This window comes from Salvia splendens, chromosome 2, assembly GCF_004379255.2.
Source record: "Salvia splendens isolate huo1 chromosome 2, SspV2, whole genome shotgun sequence".
Lineage (NCBI taxonomy): Eukaryota > Viridiplantae > Streptophyta > Magnoliopsida > Lamiales > Lamiaceae > Salvia > Salvia splendens.
The window spans coordinates 30373177-30385730 of NC_056033.1; the positions used below are offsets into that span (position 1 = coordinate 30373177).

General features: G+C 41.3%; 1 long non-coding RNA gene across 1 annotated transcript; it reads left to right on the plus strand.

Moving 5' to 3' along the window:
* The first annotated feature begins 10262 nt into the window (after positions 1-10262).
* LOC121792156 lies at positions 10263-11761 on the plus strand. Its single transcript, XR_006048845.1, has 3 exons — positions 10263-10793; positions 11010-11262; positions 11517-11761. It is a non-coding gene; the product is annotated as an uncharacterized LOC121792156 (long non-coding RNA).
* The last annotated feature ends 793 nt before the right edge of the window (positions 11762-12554 follow it).

Consider the following 12554-nt stretch of genomic DNA (forward strand, 5'->3'; position numbering starts at 1 on the left):
GTGGGGGGAAGCTGTTTTGACAGCCAACTATATCTTGAATAAGATCCCTCTCAAAGGAAAAGATGTCACTCCTTATGAGTTGTGGAAGGGAAGGAAGCCATCCTACAAATACCTCAAAGTGTGGGGGTGTTTGGCAAATGTGATGGTTCCTCCGCCCAAAGAAGTTGCAATCGGACCTAAGACGGTTGATTGCATCTTCATTGGATATGCACTTAACAGTAGTGCATATCGATTTGTTGTTCACAAGTCTGAAATATCGACTATCACAGTAGGAACAACAATTGAGTCGAGGAATGCTATATTTCTCGAAAATACATTTCCTTGCAAAGACAAGGAAAAAGTCTCAACCAATTCTGAGACAAGAATTGAAGAAGCCACTAGTTCTAAACAAGTGGAAGAAGAAGCCACTAGTTCTAAATCAGCAAATGCGGAACCTGAATCGCGCAAGCGTGCAAGGCCCGATCCAAAAGATACAGTACTAAGACGTGGTAATAGAGTCAGAACACCAAAAACTTTTGGTCCTGACTACATTGCTTTCATGTTGGATGAAGAACCAACATCGATAAAAGTAGCCTTTGCTGGCCCAGACGGGCTGCATTGGAGAGAAGCTGTTCAAAGCGAAATTGATTCAATTTTGCTAAACCACACATGGGTGTTGATTGATTTGCCCGAATGTGCTAAACCTTTAGGATGCAAATGGGTTCTTAAAAGAAAGTTTAAGGCCGATGGAACAGTTGATAAGTATAAAGCCCGATTAGTAGTAAAGGGTTTTAAACAAAAGGAAGGACATGACTTCTTCGATACCTATTCACCTGTAACAAGGATTACATCTATACGAGTGCTTCTCGCTATTGCTGCATTGCACAATCTTGAGATTCATCAAATGGATGTAGACCGCGTTTCTAAATGGTGAACTAGAAGATGAAATCTATATGAAACAACCCGAAGGGTTTGTAGTACCTGGACAAGAGAAAAAGGTATGCAAGCTCGTAAAGTCCTTATATGGATTGAAACAAGCGCCATTGCAATGGCACTTGAAGTTTGATAATGTGATGTTATCAAATGGGTTTAAAATCAATGAGTGCGACAAATGTGTCTACATCAAGAGCACTAATAACGGTCATGTTATAGTGTGTCTCTACGTTGATGATATGTTAATCTTGGGTAGCAACACTCAAGTAATTAACGATACAAAGGCCATGTTAAAGAGAAACTTTGACATGAAAGACATGGGTCTAGCCGATGTAATTCTTGGAATGAAGATTCTAAGAACGAATGATGGAATCATCTTAACACAATCACATTATGTTGAGAAGATATTGAATAAATTCAAAGCCTATGATGGCGCGCCGGTTAAGACTCCAATTGAACTCAACGTTCACTTGAGCAAGAACAAAGGCGAGCCCGTTGCTCAAGAAGAGTATGCACGGGTCATCGGGTGCATTATGTACTTGACTAATTGCACTCGACCTGACATCGCTTGTGTCGTGAACAAGTTGAGTCGTTACACGAGCAATCCAAGCAAAGAGCATTGGAGAGCTCTTATAAGGGTTTTGAGATATTTAAAACATACTCAAAATTATGGGCTACGCTTCTCGAGATACCCCCCGGTACTTGAAGGGTACTGTGATGCTAATTGGATATCCGATAATAGAGACTCACTTTCAACAAGTGGATATGTCTTTACTATTGGGGTGGTGCTGTATCGTGGAAATCCACAAAACAGACCTGTATAGCCCGATCAACAATGGAATCGGAGTTCATTGCCTTGGATAAGGCTGGTGAGGAAGCCGAGTGGCTTAAGAACTTCCTTGAAGACATTCCATGTTGGTCTAAGTCAGTGCCACCAGTGCTGATCCACTGCGATAGCCAAGCAGCTATTGGAAGGGCAAACAATGGCTTCTATAACGGTAAGTCTCGACATATACGTCGACGACATAACACCGTGAGACATTTGATCACAATAGGGGTGATTACAATTGACTATGTGAAGTCAATAGATAATCTAGCGGATCCGCTAACCAAAGGGTTAAACCGTGATCAAATGAATAAGTTGCTAGAGGGAATGGGTTTGAAATCCACAAACTAAAGAACTATCACAGTGGTAACCCAACCATGATGACTGGAGATCCCAAGAACTTGGTTCAAAGGGACAACTAAGCTATGAGAGTTCATGGAAAACACTCAAACTATATCTATTCCCTAAGAGCAATAGAGTGATGGAGAACTTGCCTAGTGGTAAAGGCTAAGTCTATGACTTTTAATGGTTCTTAAAGATCTCAAAGAGATGGAGTTCTCAAAGAGACCAAGTATGGCAAGGTACTTGACTAAGAATCACCTATGTAAGTGCGAAGTGTGGTCGCTTCATAAAACGTACTTATGAATCCAAAGTGGTGTCCAAGACCGCAATGGACACAAAACGTGAGAACGGATGAGGTTGAGGTGTTTAAGCGTTAACACCATTGTCTCGGTGCACGCCGTGGGGGATTAGTTCAAAGCATCGCGCTACTAAGCCGCCTGTGTATCCGATGGTGTCGACTATGGAGGGTTCAAAGTCAACAATTACCTATCCTTATGCTTATATACCTCTCGAGGGTTGAGCTTATGTCTGCATGCATATGCATTTGGCTATTTCCACTCATGTGGGGGATTGTAAAAATCATGGATTAAATATGCTCGGTCAATGGTTTTGACCAAAGAATAAATGTGACGAGACATTTAATTTTGTGAAATTAAATGATATAGCGTCGATCTACATTTTACGTAGATAAATGTAGTATATTCACTTTCTCAAATCCGATTTCCGGTGAGTGAGAAATAGTGGATTAAAGTTGGGCATAATTAGCTTTTAATTAAAGCTTGGAGCATGTGCTTAGGGAATAATTAACTAGTGTTAATTATCCCACATTGGAAGATTAATACATCTTTAATGTGTTTAAATTAAGTGACTTTATGTTACTTAATAATTATAGTGGATCAAGATGGGTGAAAAAGCCCACACGCGCGCACACGCGCGCGCCGCCGCCGCCGCCGCCGCCCGCTTTGCCCGAGCCCGAGCCCGTGCTCGTGGGCGCGGGCCGCGGGCCCCGGGCCCGATCCCGATCCCGATCTTGGGCGTGAAAAATTTCCTTCCGCTTTCAAAAATTTCCACAGGATTTCTTCAAACTTTCAAAGAGTAAGAACCATGTCTGCTTCTTCTTCGTCTGAGTCTGGTAGCGGTAGAAAAGGGGGTAAGGGGTCTTCTAGCCGGAAAGAATCCGGGGAGAAGACCGTAGAGTATTTTCACAGTATCTTGAGTAAGGATACTGTGATATCCCTTCACGAAAAATACTCTTTTCCTGGGGGGAAGGTGGTGGTACCTGACGGTGATCATAGGGCTGACTCCCCGCCGGAGGGTTACGCCACCGTGTACGAGGCCTGCTTAGAATGCGGGCTTCGTTTCCCCCTCCCTTCTGCCTTTATAGATTTACTAGATTTTTTTCAGCTTTCTTTAGGCCAGGTGACTCCGAACTCTTGGAGGCACTTGTCGGCCTTCGCTGCCGAACTCCGTAGGTTAGGAAGGGATTTGTCTTTGAAGACGATCCTTAAATTCTTTCAATTTAAGAGGAAGGGGTCTTGGTTTTACTTGATCCCTGTACAGCCCTTTAGGGCCTTTTGTAAAACGAAGTGGCCGAAGTGGCAAAACCGCTTCTTCTACTATGATAGGACCGCGGCTCCTAGTTTTCCCTGGAGAGGGCCGAAGTCCGTTATCCGTCATCCTCGGCCTGAACCGTTGGACGAGCTCGATGGCGAGCTCAACAAGATTCCCATAGTTAGGAAACAATACACGGAGTCTGAGCTCGTCAAGGGCGACGTCGTGTTCGACATCTCGTCTTCGGACGAAGAGGCCGAGGGTGAGGATTTTTCTTTATCTTTATGCTCTACTGCTTTAACGAAGAAAACTAACCTTGCTTTCTTGCTTTTTGGCAGTGTATATGCTGAACAAAGCTATCCGAAAGTCCTCCGAGCTTGTGGAGCCGGAGAGGCAGAGAGCCCCTCGCTCGGCGTCTGAAGCCGAGAAGAATCCGAAGAGGCAAAAAACCTCTTCTTCGGATCCGAAAGAGCCGGAGCCGTCTTCGGCTAAAGGGAAGGGGAAATTTCATGAGTCCCCAAAAGTGCCGGGGAAAGAGCTGGTCATCTCCGAGGTGGTTGCAGACATCCCGGAACACGTCCCTGAGCCTTTTCAATGGCCGACGAATTTTGTGGAGGTAAGCTTTCTGACTCGGCTTCTTTTCCACCTTTTTTGATGGCCATTCTGTTGAGTTTTTTTCCTTGTTCATCTTCAGAGAGCCAAGCTCGTCTCCGTGGAGCTCTCCAAAGCATCCCACGACTACGAGGAGATGCAGAAGGAGTTGCATCTTGCTCGTAGTCTGGCCGAACAGGCTGAGGCCAAATTTGAGAGGGCCCGAGCTGGTAGGATCTCGGCTCAGGAGGAAGCTCGGTCAGCCAAAAACCAGCTGATCATCCTGCGAGAGCAGACGAAGCTCCGGGAGGCTCAGAAGGAGGCAGCCGATGTGGCTGCCCAGGGGGAGGCTCTCCGTGTTTACACGGAGAAACTCTTTTTGAGCAGCCAGTTCTCGGCCTTTGTCGGTAGTCTGGTAAGGCTAATTACCGATAAGGGCGAGCAGGGGGCCGACGTCGTGCTGCCTCTGTACAGCCGAGAGATAGCAGCTCGGCTTCAGAATCTGCCGCTCCTTGAGGAGCTCGCTTCATCCTCGGTCCTGCTTTCTGCAGACCGAGTCCGGAGTTGTCGAGCTGATCGGGACGAGAACCTGGAGGCTATCTTTGCCTCCGTGGGACCCGTTTCACCCGCTTCGACTTACAACGGAGAGGGTGAGGCCGAGCCGCTGGAGCGGGAGGCCGAAGTCGATCAGGCCGGGCATCCGGAGAAGGAAGCCGATCAGGAGGCGGAGGCGAGGCCGGCAGGAGGCGAGGCTGAGGCTGAGGTAGCCCAGGAGAAAGAAGCTGTACCAGACCGAGGAGCCGGAGACGAAGCTGGCGGAGTATGATTTCGTCTCCCTTCTCTTAGTCTAGTTTCTTCCTTGTAAAATGGCCTTGAAGCCCTAGTGTAAAAAATTTTCCTTGTGAATGAAAAATTCTCTACACTTGTCTTCGTATAGCTTTTCGTACTCGCCTTTATTCCTGTTGTATTTTACTATCTGCTCGGTACAGCTGCCGAACTAATATAGCTGCTTTGTACCCAAGGAGATGGAGATACTTCACTGGAAACGGCTGTACTCTTCGGCTTTGGACGAAGCTGAGAGAAGAGCTATAGCCGATCAGACGAAGAATGACGAGCTTCTGGCTCGTTTAGTGAAGCTGGAGGCCGATATCAAGGACTTAGAGTCCGATAAGAAAGATCTGGAGGCCGAGCTGAATACGGCCATTGCTGAGAGGACTGCGTATGAGGATTACATCCGTGCGCGCGGGGGAATGACCATATCAGATGTTCAGAGTCGAGTTGACGAACTGTGGGAGGAATATCATGTACTCCGTATGAACAATGTGCTGGAGAGCCCGGCTTGCCAACAAGTTGTGACATCACTGCGGCGTTGGGCTTCTCGGTACAACATTGTTCTTTCTCGGCGCCCCTCCATAGAAAGATTCCTTCGGCATATCGCGCCAACAGATGCTCGCACTCCAGATCAAACCTCTGGTTCCCTTGTTCAAAATCCTACTCCCAGCCAACAACGAACTCCGGAACAGCCGGAAACGTCAAGACGAGAACGGGCTCAGGAGCAACCGGAATCGTCAAGACAGGGACGGACTGAAATTCGCCGAGGAGTTGTGACTATGAGCGAGCAAGATCAGCAGATGCTTATTGCAGAGACTCTTCATCGCCGAGGTGTTAGGACTTCTCGGGCTCGGGGAAGAGGCGTTGGGTGGAGGATAGCATCTCGTCGACCTGCTTATTCTTCATCTGCTCGGAACAACCGAACTCGGCTTCCAGAGGATTTTGCAGATAGGTGGCTTAACTTCAGCAACCCTGGACAGTAGAATAGTCCTTTGTAATAGCGTAACGCCATTTTGTAGGGTAGCGGAGTTGTATGCCGAACAAGATTTGAAAAATGAAATTTTGTTTTCGCTTCTAACACTGTATTTACAGCTTAGCGAAAAAATTTCATCGTACTTGTCCTCGGTCTTATGAAGTAAACTTCTTTGACCGGACTTGGTCCTTGGTCTTATGAAGTAAACTTCTTTGACCGGACTCGTCTTTGGTCTGATGAAATAAACATCTTTGACCGGACTCGTCTTTGGTCTGATGAAATAAACATCTTTGACCGGACTCGTCTTTGGTCTGATGAAATAAACATCTTTGACCGGACTCGTCTTTGGTCTGATGAAATAAACATCTTTGACCGGACTTGGTTTGTGTTCTAATTTGGCGATTTTTGTCGCCGGGATCGAACTTTCCCTTGTCCTAATTCGGCGAGTTTTATCGCGTGGATCGGACTTTCCCAGTTAACCGAAGTGGTCTTATGCAGTAAACCTCTTTGACTAGACATGGTCGTCCCCGGTCTTATGAGGTAAACTTCTTTGACCGAACTTGGTCGTCCTAATTCGGCGAGGTTTATCGCGTGGATCGGACTTTCCCTTATTGCAGTTCGTTTCAGACGAAGTGCTTGTTAAGCTGAATTGCGGTCTTGTATCCTCCTTGGAAGCTTGGACTCACAATCGTTGGCTTATTGCAGTTCGTTTCAGACGGACTGCTTGTTAAGCTGAATTGTGGTCTTATATCCTCCTTAGAAGCTTGGACTCACAATAGTCTTTAATAATCGATCTAAAAAGGGGATCAGTCTTTAAAGAACGATATACCTTGGTACCATTTGTAAGAGACGACAAGCACATAGAGACAACACATAGAGAAAAAATGAAAAAGACGAAGGGAAAAAAAAACCTTAAACCCTTTTTTTTTCGCCATTTGTAAGAGACGACAAGGAGCGGCCTGTTCCTTCGCCATGAGAACTGGTGGTGGATTTATCCCTAGGCTGTTTTCCAGACCTATGGGATGGATTGGCTTCCTCCTGGTTCTCACGGGCAGGAATACGGGTACTCTGCGATCTGGTATGCATTTTTTGGGTGGAAAAAAATGGATCAAAAATTCGCTTTATCACAAATTTTGTTCTCTGCTTCCCACAGACGGCGCCAGTGATGGATCCGCGAATTTCTGATGTTAGTAAATGCTGGTAGAGAATGAAAACTACAACACACAGAATTTACGTGGTTCGATTTACTGAAGTAAATCTACGTCCACGGGAAGAAGGGAGGGCAAGATTGTATTGCTTGATCTGGGGTTACAGCTTACAACACAGACTTGCTATATGATTTTATCTCTAGAGAGCTTAACCTTCTTCTATCTGATCTAAGTTCTATTTATATCTTGAACTAAGATCGTGGCTTGCATCACCACCCTAAGTCGTGGATGTCGTGTAGGTCATGGCCTAAGATCGTGGATGTAGCGTAGGTCATGGCCTACGATCGTGGCCTGAGTTGACACCACGTGGTAGTGGGTGTGTTGGACATCCTGTATGGGTCCACTAACTCCTTGTTCGGTCGAATACTGAGACCGAACTGCTTTGGTTGCCGATCTGAGAGTAGAGCTTGATGCCGACCTGAGAGCAGAGCTTGATAGGTTGGCTTTTACCGAGCTGTAGGCTGAGGCCGAACTCTTTGGTAATGCCGAACTCATACTCCTCCTTGGGCTTTGGGCTGATGGGCCGTCATTGCTGTTGGGCTTGTTTAGTACGCACCCCATCAAATACTTTTCTGAACTTTAAAATTTAGAGTGAACTGCACTAAAGGGCCCTAACTTTTCGCTGTGTAACAGCAGATGCCCCTAACTTTTAAAAATCCCATCAGAGGGATCTAACAAAATATGTAATCACAAAACGTGTATATTTTGCCATTTTTCGGACGAAAATGCCCAAATGGGCAGAAGGGCAATTTAGACCTTTTACGTACTACACCTGCTCCCTATGCCTGCACATAGTCTGCATGTGCAGGCGCTGTCTTGTCAAACAAAAGCTTATACAAATCAAAATGTATTCGTGCAGATATTATGCTAATTCTTTTCATTTTTTATTCCTCTCACAAATACATTTTGATTTGACGTAGTATAAACTTGCCTCATATATTGGCCAAATGGTAGGAAAAACTATAAATTATTTGCCAAATGCTTAGTCGCCGCAGTTTTAAAAATGAATCATAAAAATCTCGAATTACTAGTATATTGTAAATTTGGTGCACATGTATTTTAATTTGATGGCATAATTGAATTATTTATTAATTGTATTAAGAAATAAAATGAAGTACTATAATTCACGGGGAGTCCCATATTTATAAATCTATTTTATATATTAAATTCGATACTATTTCATTCAAATTAAACATATTAAAATACTATATATTTTATAAAAAATATTAAATAAAGAGTTATAAAAAATTTAAAAATATAAAATATCTTTGGATTATATTATAAATTGGTTAGCTTTACGAGTATATAAATAAATGACAATTTTTTTCTTCGTTTGGATATGCGCAAGTTTTATCCTAAAATCATATTTAATGGTACTACAAAACTCATCACATTCTAGATTTTCGAACAAAATATATTCATTCTTATATTTACGCTAAAATAAATCAAAATTAATTTTTTAGATTTTGTGATATAAAAAGTAAATGAATGAAGAACATTCATTTAAATTTGAGTTTAATGTAAACAATTGAAATAAAATAATAGTATTATGGTTTTTATACTAAAATAGATTTGAGAGGTTAAGCATAATTTAGACCATTGAATTTGTGATCTAATAATTTATATAGTTTTTATTTATGTACTATCGGAATAATTATAATTGGGTTGTATTCCACCCATGTATATAAATATCAGTAAAGTTGAATATATAAAATTAGAATGGAACCAAGATTTTATTAAGAAACCGACCTTCCCATTTCTGAATATATTTATACAATTACCACATAAAGGACTCACTCCCCTCCATTAAGAGTCACATCTTTTTAACGGCATTAATAAATGTTAAGAAAAAACACGAGTTTTAATAAATATTAAAAATAAGTAAAAAAAAATAGGATATTGATCTCATTTTTATATATATTAATTTTAAATAAAATATAAGTAGAATGAATTAGTAAATTATAAGACCTTGAAGTACTTTTTAACTGTATTTGTTTTTTTAATTATTAACTATTAATTACATACTTCAATACGTACAAATCTCTAAAAATTTAGAAGAAGTAACCAATGTGACTGAATCTCTATCGAAATACCAATTAGAAAAGGACTCCAATATAGTCTGCAAATAATTATAAAATATAAATAAATTAAAAAATATATATTTTTTTAAGAATTGACAAGAAAAAGACTCACCAAATTCCCCAATTTGACTATGGCAACCAATGAAAATGGGAAATTACAATGCAGGTCCGAACGTTTGAAAATAATAGGGGACAAGACCCATGTTTTGCTGTCACATCAACTGCTTTTCGCCATCACATCAACAGTGCATGCAGCAGTGGCGGCCATACGAAAGGGCGATTTTACCCTTTTGAGCCCTGAGGGTGTTATGGTCCGAAAAAACACGTTTTGTGATTACATATTTTGTTAGATCCCTTTGGTGGGATTTTTAAAAGTTAGGGGTCTCTGTTGTTACACAGCGAAAAGTTAGGGCCATTTGGTGCAGTTCACTCTAAAATTTAAATGACATAGTAGAGTTGGCACTTGTATGTTTTGATTTCTCTACATCAGACCTGCATCCGGTTAAAAAAGAAAAAAGGAAAGAAGAGAGTTTTATGAGGTATTTTGTCAATTGAGATGCATTAGAAATTCCAGTATTCGCCGTGCATTCATTCCACTGTTGCGCGTCTTGGGTTGCATTTGTTTTGCCACATTTTAAGAAATGTATAAAATTTATATTAGAATAGTATTTTCATATTTTGCAGATGGAGCATGGGGTATAGCGTGAGTGAGATGAGGCAGCAGGGTTAGAGGTTTCGTGGAAAAGGGAAAGGAAGTAAATAGAATTGAATAGGAGAACATGCACTTCTTTTTTTAGGGGAGGATTGTGACTAAGGCAAGATTGATTGTGAAAAACAAACATTAATAATGTATATGATGAAGATTTAAAAGAGTAAGAAAGGGGGCATTTGCTATTGAATTCAATTTGTATTTATCATATGACGTAATAGGCTCATTATTCTCAACCGTCTCAATTACTCTTGCATTTATTTGGTTTAAATGATCTCTCAATCTAATATACTTCCCTTTTTTTTCAATTCTCGAACTACCCCAACCCCATTATGAAATTACACAGTTGCCCTTTCATAACTAACGTATTTGACCTCATAATAATATCCTCACATGCACAGCCGTGTGGGTTTGCATCAATGGCTTTGCTTAATTATAATATTGACATTCAACTACTTGCTTTAGCTTAGCTATGTATTTTCTTTGGCTATTGAATGCGCACAAGCTTAAAATTTGGTGTTAATCTTGTCATTGCTTCCTAATTTGACTAGGCTTTATAGATTTTATTGCACCCCTTTCTTTGTGTTGCTGTGGCTTGCTCTCATTGGCTTATGAGAAATGACTGTGGCAATGCATGCTGAAAAATTACCTAACATTCTTATAAGAAAATTAGGAACAAGAAGATAGGTTTCTTCTGCTAAAGATGGAACAAATCTCACCCACCAACACTGCTGCCGCTATAGATGATCTACTTTACCTAGGAATTAAGGTGAGAAACGGACTTAAATAAACAAGGGAAATAGCAGTAGTAAGGCTCATGCTCCTTTGAAATTACCTCCACCTACAACTGGAGCAGGAACATGAATCTAGAAATTGCTGCTGCCTATTTGGTTATCATATTTGGGGTGTATGGATATTTGTTTTCATTTCATCAATATTTTTGGTAGTAACAGCTACTAGCATGTCTTCTTTGTCTTCCTGGCAGGGGCAGTGGTGTCGTGGATGACGTCGAGCAAAACAGTGCTCTTGCATTTGGGGCATCTGGGGTCCTCCTCTGATAGCATCACGTACATGAGGCACCTAGGGCACCCCACCAGCATCATCGAGGTGGCCTCAGGGCTGGTGGAGTACTGCAGCGTCTCGTTCAGCTCGGAAGACACACATGAGCTCGGGGGAGACACGGTCAGTGATCTGGTCGGGGACTCCACCCGCCTTGGTGGCGACAAGTTCAGCTTCAGGTCAAGTTTCGGCCCGTTCCTTCCACTCATCTTTATAACTTTGCCTTATAGCTAGCTAGGATCACCTGTTCAAATATGCATAATAAACAACAATATTAAACCAGAAATGAAAGAAGATAGTATGTGAAAAATAAGATATACCTAAGGATTGATTGATTGAGCTAGTATGGGATTGGATTCTTCAAGTTTTATAGGAAGAACACCACTAACATGGGGTTGTTGAAGAGGCTGAGGAGGTTGTTTTGGACTTGCAGGTGCATATTATATATAAGAGGAGATAGATGGGATCTCTTTAAAGCTTAATTAAATTATGCTGAGGGGGTGGGGGTTAGTGGATTTGAAATCAATTGTAGAAGATGAGCTAGTGTAAATTGAGAGCCAGGAAATGTATTAATTGTTGGAAAAGATCCCAAGATGGTTGCAGAAAAGGGAAATTTGTAGTAAATATTTTGCAATTATGGCCGACATTCATTGCCTATACTAAACTATTCTTTCTCTATTTTCAAGTATATGTAAATTGGATTAGCACACTAATTCAAATTTAGGTGTAAGCAAAATCACAATTAACTAGGTTTTTGTCGATTTTTAATTTTTTTCAACCCATTTTTGTGGTCTGCTCTTCAGAAATATACTGGAGAATAGAACATGCTCTACTACATTAAAGCATTTTATGACAATACAATGACTTGGTTGGTTGGGCTTAATTATTTCGTGCTGAGCTAACCGTATGGTCATCCCCAGTAACATCTGTATTTGGTTTAGAATAAATGTAGTGTATGTCATATTGCATCAAATATATCTATACAGTATTTATAAGACTTTGGTGGTGTTCGGTTTCCAAGATAAAATAATAGCAAGATACAATCTAGGATTGAGTTGTGAGATTATTTTAGTCACAGGGGGTTAGTTATGACTAATTGTCCCATGATTATTCATCTAGGATTGAGTTGTGAGGTTGAATCTTATGAACCAAACACACTACAAATTTAATCCCCGATACAATCTTGCAAACCGAACGCCCCATTTATGTATAGTACATAGATGAAAGCTCAGCAGCTATTAAAGCAAATAAATTTCTAACAAATCCAACCACAAAAGTACGAACTCTGAAGAGGGATCTTAAATTCTTGCGTAGGTAAGATGGTGCCATATATAAAATTATGAAAAGGAATTTAAAACCCAGATTTTATTTTGTTGTTACCCAAAATATATTTTAAATTTTTTTATTATACATATTCGGAATATCATTGACCCATTTGGCTTTTTGTTTATTGCTTATTTAGTGACGTGTT